General features: G+C 46.1%; 1 pseudogene; it reads left to right on the forward strand.

Annotated features, from left to right (window-relative positions):
- Window positions 1–5,606: 5,606 nt before the first annotated feature.
- On the forward strand, window positions 5,607–7,019 carry LOC132676332 (tripartite motif-containing protein 75 pseudogene; annotated as a pseudogene).
- The last annotated feature ends 981 nt before the right edge of the window (window positions 7,020–8,000 follow it).

Raw genomic sequence — 8,000 nt, forward strand, 5'->3', positions numbered from 1 at the left:
GATTATGCTACTTAACAAATTTAATAAAATATTTCTGTTGAAATTACCTATAATAAGATGTCTTTATTTTTTACTTTTTAATGTTTGTTTATTTTTGAGAGAGAGAGAGACAGAGTACGAGCAGGGGAGGGGCAGAGAGAGAGGGAGACACAGAATCTGAAGAAGGCTCCAGGCTCCGAGCTGTCAGCACAGAGCCTGATGTGGGGCTTGAACCCACGAACTGTGAGATCATGAGCTGAGCAGAAGTCAGATGCCTAACAGACAGAGCCACTCAGGTGCCCCAACATGTCTTTTAATTATAGTCATTCCTTTACAGTTAAATAAGTTACTTTCTTTTTTTTTTTTTACATTTATTATTTTTGATAGAGACAGAGCACAAGTGGGGGGAGGGGCAGAGAGAAGGAGACACGGAGTCAGGAGCAGGCTCCAGGCTCTGAGCTGTCAGCACAGAGCCCCAGGTAGGGCTTGAGCTCACAAACTGAGATCATGACTTGAGCCTAAGTTGGATGCTTAACCAACTGAGCCACCCAAACGTCCCTACTTCCATAATTCTTAATAATCATATTCTCCTCTCTCTCTTTTTCTTTCTTTCTTTCTTTCTTTCTTTCTTTCTTTCTTTCTTTCTTTCTTTTTTTCTTTCTTCTTTTAAATTTACTTATTTATTTTTGTGTAAGAGAGTAAGTGCCAGCAGAGGAGGGGCAGAGAGAGGGAGAGCGAGAATCCCAAGCAGACTTCATGCCCAGCACACAACTTAGAGCCCTGATCCCAGAAGCCCTGATCCCAAGACCATGAGATGATGACATGAGCCAATATCAAAAGTCAGATGCCTAACTGACTAGGACACCCAGGCTCCCTTCTCATCTTTACTGTGTTTGTTACCAGTTGACCCAAATGACTGATTACTATAGATACTGAAATTTTGCTCTTTAACAGCCCTTGTCCTACACATATTTATATAGATCATAGATAATCTATGTCCCAGTGAACATGATTCTGCATCTCATGTTGCAATCTGAACAAAGTAGCCTATGTGTATATCTGTCTCTCTCCCCACTATCCTGGGAATTGCCCTCTGTTCTAGAATTCCTTGGTTTAATCCCATGTCTCCCTGCTTGTTTTATCTTTAAATTTGGGGTGTCATCCTCTCTGTGTTTTAAAATTTGGGTGATTTGGCACATTTCAAAACGATTTTATTCTACCTATGTTGAAGTGACAGTTAAGCCAAATATACATGGCTACATTTAAAGTCATATAACCTAATTTTCAAAACATACTATTGTTTTTGAGAAGTCTCATACCATCTGATTCTTGATACTTTGGCTACCATTGTTTTATGATTTTTAAAGACCTTTTTTATTCCTAGGTTTTTTTTTTTTTTTAAGTTCATTTATTTATTTTAAGGGGGGCATAGAGCAAAGGAGAGAGAGGATCCCAGGCAGGCTTGCACCTCCAGCTCAGTGCCCGATGTGGGACTCAAACTCAACGAACCGTGAGATCATGACCTGAGCCGAAATCAAGAGTTGGATACTCGACTGACTGAGCCACCTGGGCACCCCTATTCCTAGTGTTTTGAGCTTTGTCCATTTATTTTGCTGAGTGATGAGATACCTGGTCAGGATTCTCCAGGGAAATAAACAAACAGATGTGTATTTTTAGAGAAAGATTTATCTTAAGGACTTGGCTTAAATGATTATGGAGACTGGCAAATCTATGACGACCGGCATGGCAGATTTTAAAACCAGCAACCTGGAGATCAGGGAAGATTCTATGCTGCAGTTCAAGTACAAAGGTCATCCCATGATAGAATTCTTTCTTGGCTCACGGTAGGTCAGACTTTTGCTCTATTCACCCTTCAATAGACTGAATGAGACTCTCCCACATTAAAAAGTCCACCAATTTAAATATCAGTCTCATCCAAAAACACCCTCAGAGAAACATCCAGAATAATGTTTGACCACATATTTGGCACTGAGGCCCAGCAAAGTGACACATAAAATTAACCATCATGGATATCTTCAATTTGAAATTGAAGGTGAGAAAAACTAAGATTCCTATCCTTGAGCAGCGTACTTCCTAGAGTAGAAGAAACAGATAATCAAATAATAAATATAAAGAATTGATAAAGCAAGGTAGAAGCTAATAAAGCTCGATGGGTAGGTACAGAGCATGGGAGTACTGTGGGTGGGGGCAGGTTAGCTACCTGAAGTTGGGTGGTCGGCGTAGGTATTTAAAATTTTTTCTTTAATGTTTATTTTTGAAGGAAAGAAAGAGCAGGAGCAGGGGAGGAGAGAGAGGGAGACACAGAATCCAAAACAGCCCTCAGGCTATGAGCTGTCAGCGTGGCCTGATGCTGCGCTCGGAACTCACAAACCACAAGATCATGACCTGAGCTGAAGTTGGTCGCCTAACAGACTGAGCCACCCAGGCACCCCTGTGTAGGCATTTTAGAGAACATGGAATCAGAGCAGAACTCTGGATGAGGGAAGAGCAGTGGTGGAGCATTGCAGAGAGACCGGCTGGAGAAAATGTTACGGAGAAGGGATTGGCAGAAGGGACCTGGGCCAGCACTGAAGCCTGTTAGTGGAGTAAAATGAGTGCAAGGAGAGTCTGAGGTCAGAGAGGTGAGTTGTGGGGAAAAGGGAGAAAAACCAGCCTTGGTAGGGTCACATAGGCCATTTGAGGCATTTTACTCTGTGAAATAAATGGGAGTCCTTAGAGGCTTTGGTGGTGGGAGAGAGTAACTTTACCAGACTTTCCTGTTCAACAATCTCTCCTCTCTATCTACATTAGCCTACATGCTCTTCCTGGAACATAGCAGGTTCTTTCTTAATATTTCTTTTTTTTTTTTTCTTTCTTAATATTTCTTTTTTAATTTTTTTTTTTAACGTTTATTTATTTTTGAGACAGAGAGAGACAGAGCATGAACGGGGGAGGGGCATAAAGAGAGGGAGACACAGAATCGGAAGCAGGCTCCAAGCTCTGAGCCATCGGCCCAGAGCCCGACGCGGGGCTCGAACTCACGGACTGTGAGATCGTGACCTGAGCTGAAGTCGGACACTCAATCGACTGAGCCACCCAGGCGCCCTCTTAATATTTCTTAATGTTACTTGTTGAAGAATTAGGGACGCCTGGCTGGCTTAGTTGGTTGAGCGCCAACTTCAGCTCAGGTCATGATCTCATGGTTCGTGAGTTCAAGCCCTACGTCAGATTCTGTGCTGACAGCTCAGAGCCTGGAGCCTGCTTCGGATCCTGTATCTCCCTCTCTCTCTGCCCCTCCCCGCTGACACTCTGTCTCTGTCTCTCTCAAAAATAAATAAACATTCAAATTAGACTATGTAATTAATATTGTCCCTGCTGGCTTGATTTAATCACAGGTAATAATCTCCTCACCTCTATCCAGGGTGGCACCTGGGCCAGACCTTGCCCTCCCTCTTGGAGGGAGGACCCACCACTCTTTGGTGGGTGGGGTCTCCATGACTCCACCTTGCTAGTAGGATATATACATATATGCAATGGTCACATCACTGACCCGGCAATCTCCTGCAAAACTGTCTTCTGAGAACTCTTTTAGAGACCAGCCTCACAGACCTCCCATAGTCACCTGCTCCAGGTAAGCCCAGAGATGGTATAACGTAGGTACAGGAAGCTGGGGCATGGTAACACTGGTGGCGTCCCGATGCCTCTTCTGTATAGTGCCTAAGATCAAACCTTAAGGAAAAGCAAACTTGGATTCAGGTTATTCTTTTTTAAAGTTTATTTATTTATTTTGAGAGAGAGAGAGAGACAAGTGGGGGGCGGGGGAGGGGCAGAGACAGAGAGAGGGAGAGAGAGAAAATCCTAAGCAGGCTCTGAACAGACAGTGCAGAGTCCGAGGCCAGGCTTGAACTCATGAACTGGGAGATAATGATCTGGGCCAAAACCAAGACTCGATGCTTAACTGACTGAGCCACCCAGCTGCCCCTGGATTCAGGTTATTTTAAGAACCATTCTTGTATTATGGTTTATTTTATTCAGTGACCCTTGTCCTAGGTCATATAAATACTGCTAAAAATACAGACACCATGATCCCAGCCAGTCCTAGAGGTTCCCAATATCTGTGTGACAAAGCCTCCAGAGGTGCTGATCCGAAGCCCAGTGTGGAATCCTTTCCAGCATCTTAGTGAGGGGTGGTTTGTGTATAGGTGGGGAGTGGAGGGATGAGAGCTATGGGGCCAGGATTCCTAGTACTCAGGTCCTGCATAAACTTGATCTTCCTTAATCTCACCATCTGTCTGCTTACAGATGCGCAGAGAGTATAAGCAGGTTGCCCAAAGTCACTAAGTTCTTAAGGGAGGCCCAGAAACTTGGCCAAGCTTAGTCATTCAACAGCTTTAGCCTAGGACTTAGGAGATACTTGCAGATACAGTCATCGTGGGGATAATGTGGAGATTATAGATCTGTGGGGAATGCAGATCTCCAAAATGCACATTAATCTGCAACATCAGAGTTGAAAGAAAAATCATGGTACAGACTCTGGTGTTGTGGCAGTGGTGAGTGAGGTGATCCAACATGGAGGTCACTTCTCAGCCTTTTGGCCTCCTGGAGAAATCATCAGTAACAGCTTGAAAGAAAAAGCTCCATGCCCTCTTCTCAGGATCCTGTCCTAACAAGTACTCACTACTTGGTAGCTCACCATTCACTTCAGAGAGTATTGTGTGTATGTGTGTGTTTCTCAGCTTTTTCTCACACTGAATTCCTGATCTCCAATTTCATTCTGTGCATTATGTGAAGAATTAGTTTTCCAAGTTGGCAGGGTCCTCACAGTAAATTTAATCTAGTCCAAATCCCATCTACTATGTACAGAGTTGGATATCGGTTCCAGTTGAGAAACTCAAGTGAAAAGAAAATTTTGATATATTATGAATTCAGTGTTGTCAGAAATGTCTGTGGTTTAAGCCAAAAAATACCAAGTTCTTTCAATAGATTTTTGACTGTTGAAATGATTGAAGTGGAGATTTATACTTTGTTTACCTGGGTAGAGGTGAGGATATTATATAACATTCCCCAGGTCCCCCAGATAGTAGGTGACTACAGAGAAATCTCACCCAGGGCCAAGAGATCTAGTCCACACGTTCTCCACAGTCCCATTTAGCCCCTCTTTGGTTGACGTGGGTGTAGGTGGAATCCTGGGGGTGGAGAAAAGACTCAGTGGTTGCTTTAAAGGTGGCAGTGAACAGGGCAATGAGATAAAGAGTAGCCTATTTTATATAAAGGAATATTTTATCATCCCCAGGAAGGAAAACACACTTAAAAATTATGTCTGCCTTCTGCCCAAGAGAATTGCTGACCTTGGCTTCACATCCCCTGGGCTGCCGAGGACAGCTGGCTGCCCAGCTCATCTGTGACCACCTGCAGGTGGTGAACAGAGCTCCTCTGGGCATCTATGACTGTACCTGAGGCCAGTGGCCTCCTAGGACAGCAAGGCTGCCCTCCTTTGACAAAAGGACATCCAGGACAGGAAAGGACAGTAAAATCTGAGGGTGTGTCTGCCTCTCACTGGAGGACTCCCGCAGGGCACCACCTCCAGAAGAGCCACGTCGGTCCAGAAAGACGTTTATCTCGGCCCAATGGCAGCGTCGTCAGCCCTGGCAGGACTCCAGGCACAAGCCAACTGCCCCATCTGTCTGGACTACCTGAGAGACCCCGTCACCACCGAATGTGGGCACAACTTCTGTCGCTGCTGCATCCGGCAATCCTGGGCTGATCTCAGCGACAGCTTCCCTTGCCCCGTCTGCCACCACCCAGGCCGAGAGAGGCACTTGAGGAGCAACGCCCAGCTGGGAAGGGTGATCGACGTCGCCAAGCTCCTCCACATCAGCAGGAGCAAGAGGGGGAGGCGGGACGAGAGGCATCTGTGCGAGAAGCACAACCGGGTCCTGACCCTCTTCTGTGAGGAGGACCTACAGGTGTTGTGTCCCGCGTGCGTGCGGCTCCCTGACCACCGGGGCCACCGGGTGAGGCCCGCGGAGGAGGCCGCCTCCCAGCACAGGCAAAGGCTCGGCAGTTACGTGGAGCCCCTGAAGAGGCAGCTGGCAGTCGTGCAGCAGCTGGTAGCCACCCAAGACAGGAGACTCTTAGAGCTGGGAGAGCAGGTGCAATGCCACAGACAGAAGTTAGCCTCTGAGTTTGAGCACCTGAACCGGTCTGTAGACCGGCAGCAAGAGGCATGTCTGTCGAGGCTGGCCGAAGAGGAGAAGGACATTCAGCAGAAACTCTGTGCAAACATAACGGCGTTTTCAGACCACGTTTCCACCCTCCGAGGTCTCCTGAAGGAGGTGGCCGAGAGGAGTGTGATGTCAGAGGTGAAGCTGCTGACGGGCCTCGGGGGTGTCCGTGCCCGGTGTGAGCACCAGGAGCCCCCAGCTCTCTACTCTTTCCAGTTAAGGAGAGAAGGCTGCAGTCTCCCCCCGCAGTACTTGGCTCTGCAGAAGATCATACAGAGGTTCCGACGAGAAGTTACCCTGGATCCTGAAACAGCACATCCTCATCTGCTTGTGTCTGAGGATAGGACGTCTGTGACACTCGTGAGGGAAAGGCCAAGCGTCCCTCAGCATCCAAAGAGACTTCTGACGGATCCCGTCGTCCTGGGTTCCGAGGGCTTCGACGGGGGCCGACACTACTGGGAGGTGCAGCTGGGTGACAAGAGCGAGTGGGCCGTGGGGGTCTGTGAGGACCCCCTCTCCTGGAAGGGACAGCGGCCCCTGTCAGGACAGAACAGACGCTGGACAGTTCAGCTGCAGGATGGTGCCTATGTGGCACAAGGGGCTGTTCCTGTCACTCTTGTGTTGAAGGAAAAGCCCAGAGGGGTGGGCGTTTATCTGGACTATGAGTTGGGGGAGATTTCCTTTTACAGTTTGAACGACAGGTCTCACATCCATTCGTTCACCGATGCGTTTTCTGAAGTACTAAAGCCTTATTTCTGTGTGGGGCGGGACCCTAAACCTCTTACCATCTGTGCGGTAAGGGATCTTGAAGGATGAATTGAGAGTGGGCTTCATTCTCTTTCTGTAATTTATGGACACTGGGTGGAATATTGGACAACTATCAGTGAATATAACACCCCTCAATTTTTTCTTTCTTGATCATTTACTCTTTTTATTAATACAACTTGTATTTCTTTTCCCCATGGACTTTCTGGAGAGAAAAGAGGAGCCCAGAGCTGAGCCAAAAGAGCACCTTGAGAGGGTTTTAGTGACCTGCTGGCCCCTCCTTGTGTTCCTTCCCCTCCAAATGGGGGCCACCTTTTCTCCTCTGCTTCCACTTGCTTGTTGGCTCAATTATGATTGTTCTCTGCCACCTTCCAGATTGCATTTAAGATAGCTGGAAATAAAAAGCACTTACAATAGGACAATTTCAAATGAAGATAAAAAATGATAGCAGAAACTATTAGTTGGAAGATGAGGGAAACACACACTGGAAACTTGGGTAGAAAATGGTAATAGGCGATAAGCAAATCTCTATTTCGGTCCTGTTTTCACTGATGATAAATACCGATTTGGTATGAGTAAGGGTAGTGCAGTGACTCTTAGCTCAGTGGGTGATTGGTTTTTCCATGATTATTGAGCATTTACTAGTGCCAAGCCCTGTTCAGGATATAGAGATGCCTAACATTTTTTAATCCCCATCCTCAAGGTGCTCACAGTCTAATTTGGTCCCATTATAACTGTATGTACTGAGCATAGTCGTAAGTTTCTCTGTGTCTGATCCACCCACAGGCTCTTCTATGTTATGTGTCATGCTTCATGTAGTCGATGATATCTATCCAAAATTATTGGACTAGAGATGTATGTCCAAGCCAAAGATAGCCATCAGGCACTGGACTTAAGGGAAATCAAATATTCCTAGGGACATTTGATGTGAGATTGCCTGTTATATTTCTTCTGTATTGCATCAAAAAGAATTTTTTTTTTTTTAATGTTTATTTGATTTAGGGGCACTTAGGTGGCTCAGTCGGTTAAGTA

Source organism: Panthera onca, chromosome B1 (genome assembly GCF_046562875.1).
Source record: "Panthera onca isolate mPanOnc1 chromosome B1, mPanOnc1 haplotype 2, whole genome shotgun sequence".
Classification (NCBI taxonomy): Eukaryota; Metazoa; Chordata; class Mammalia; order Carnivora; family Felidae; genus Panthera; species Panthera onca.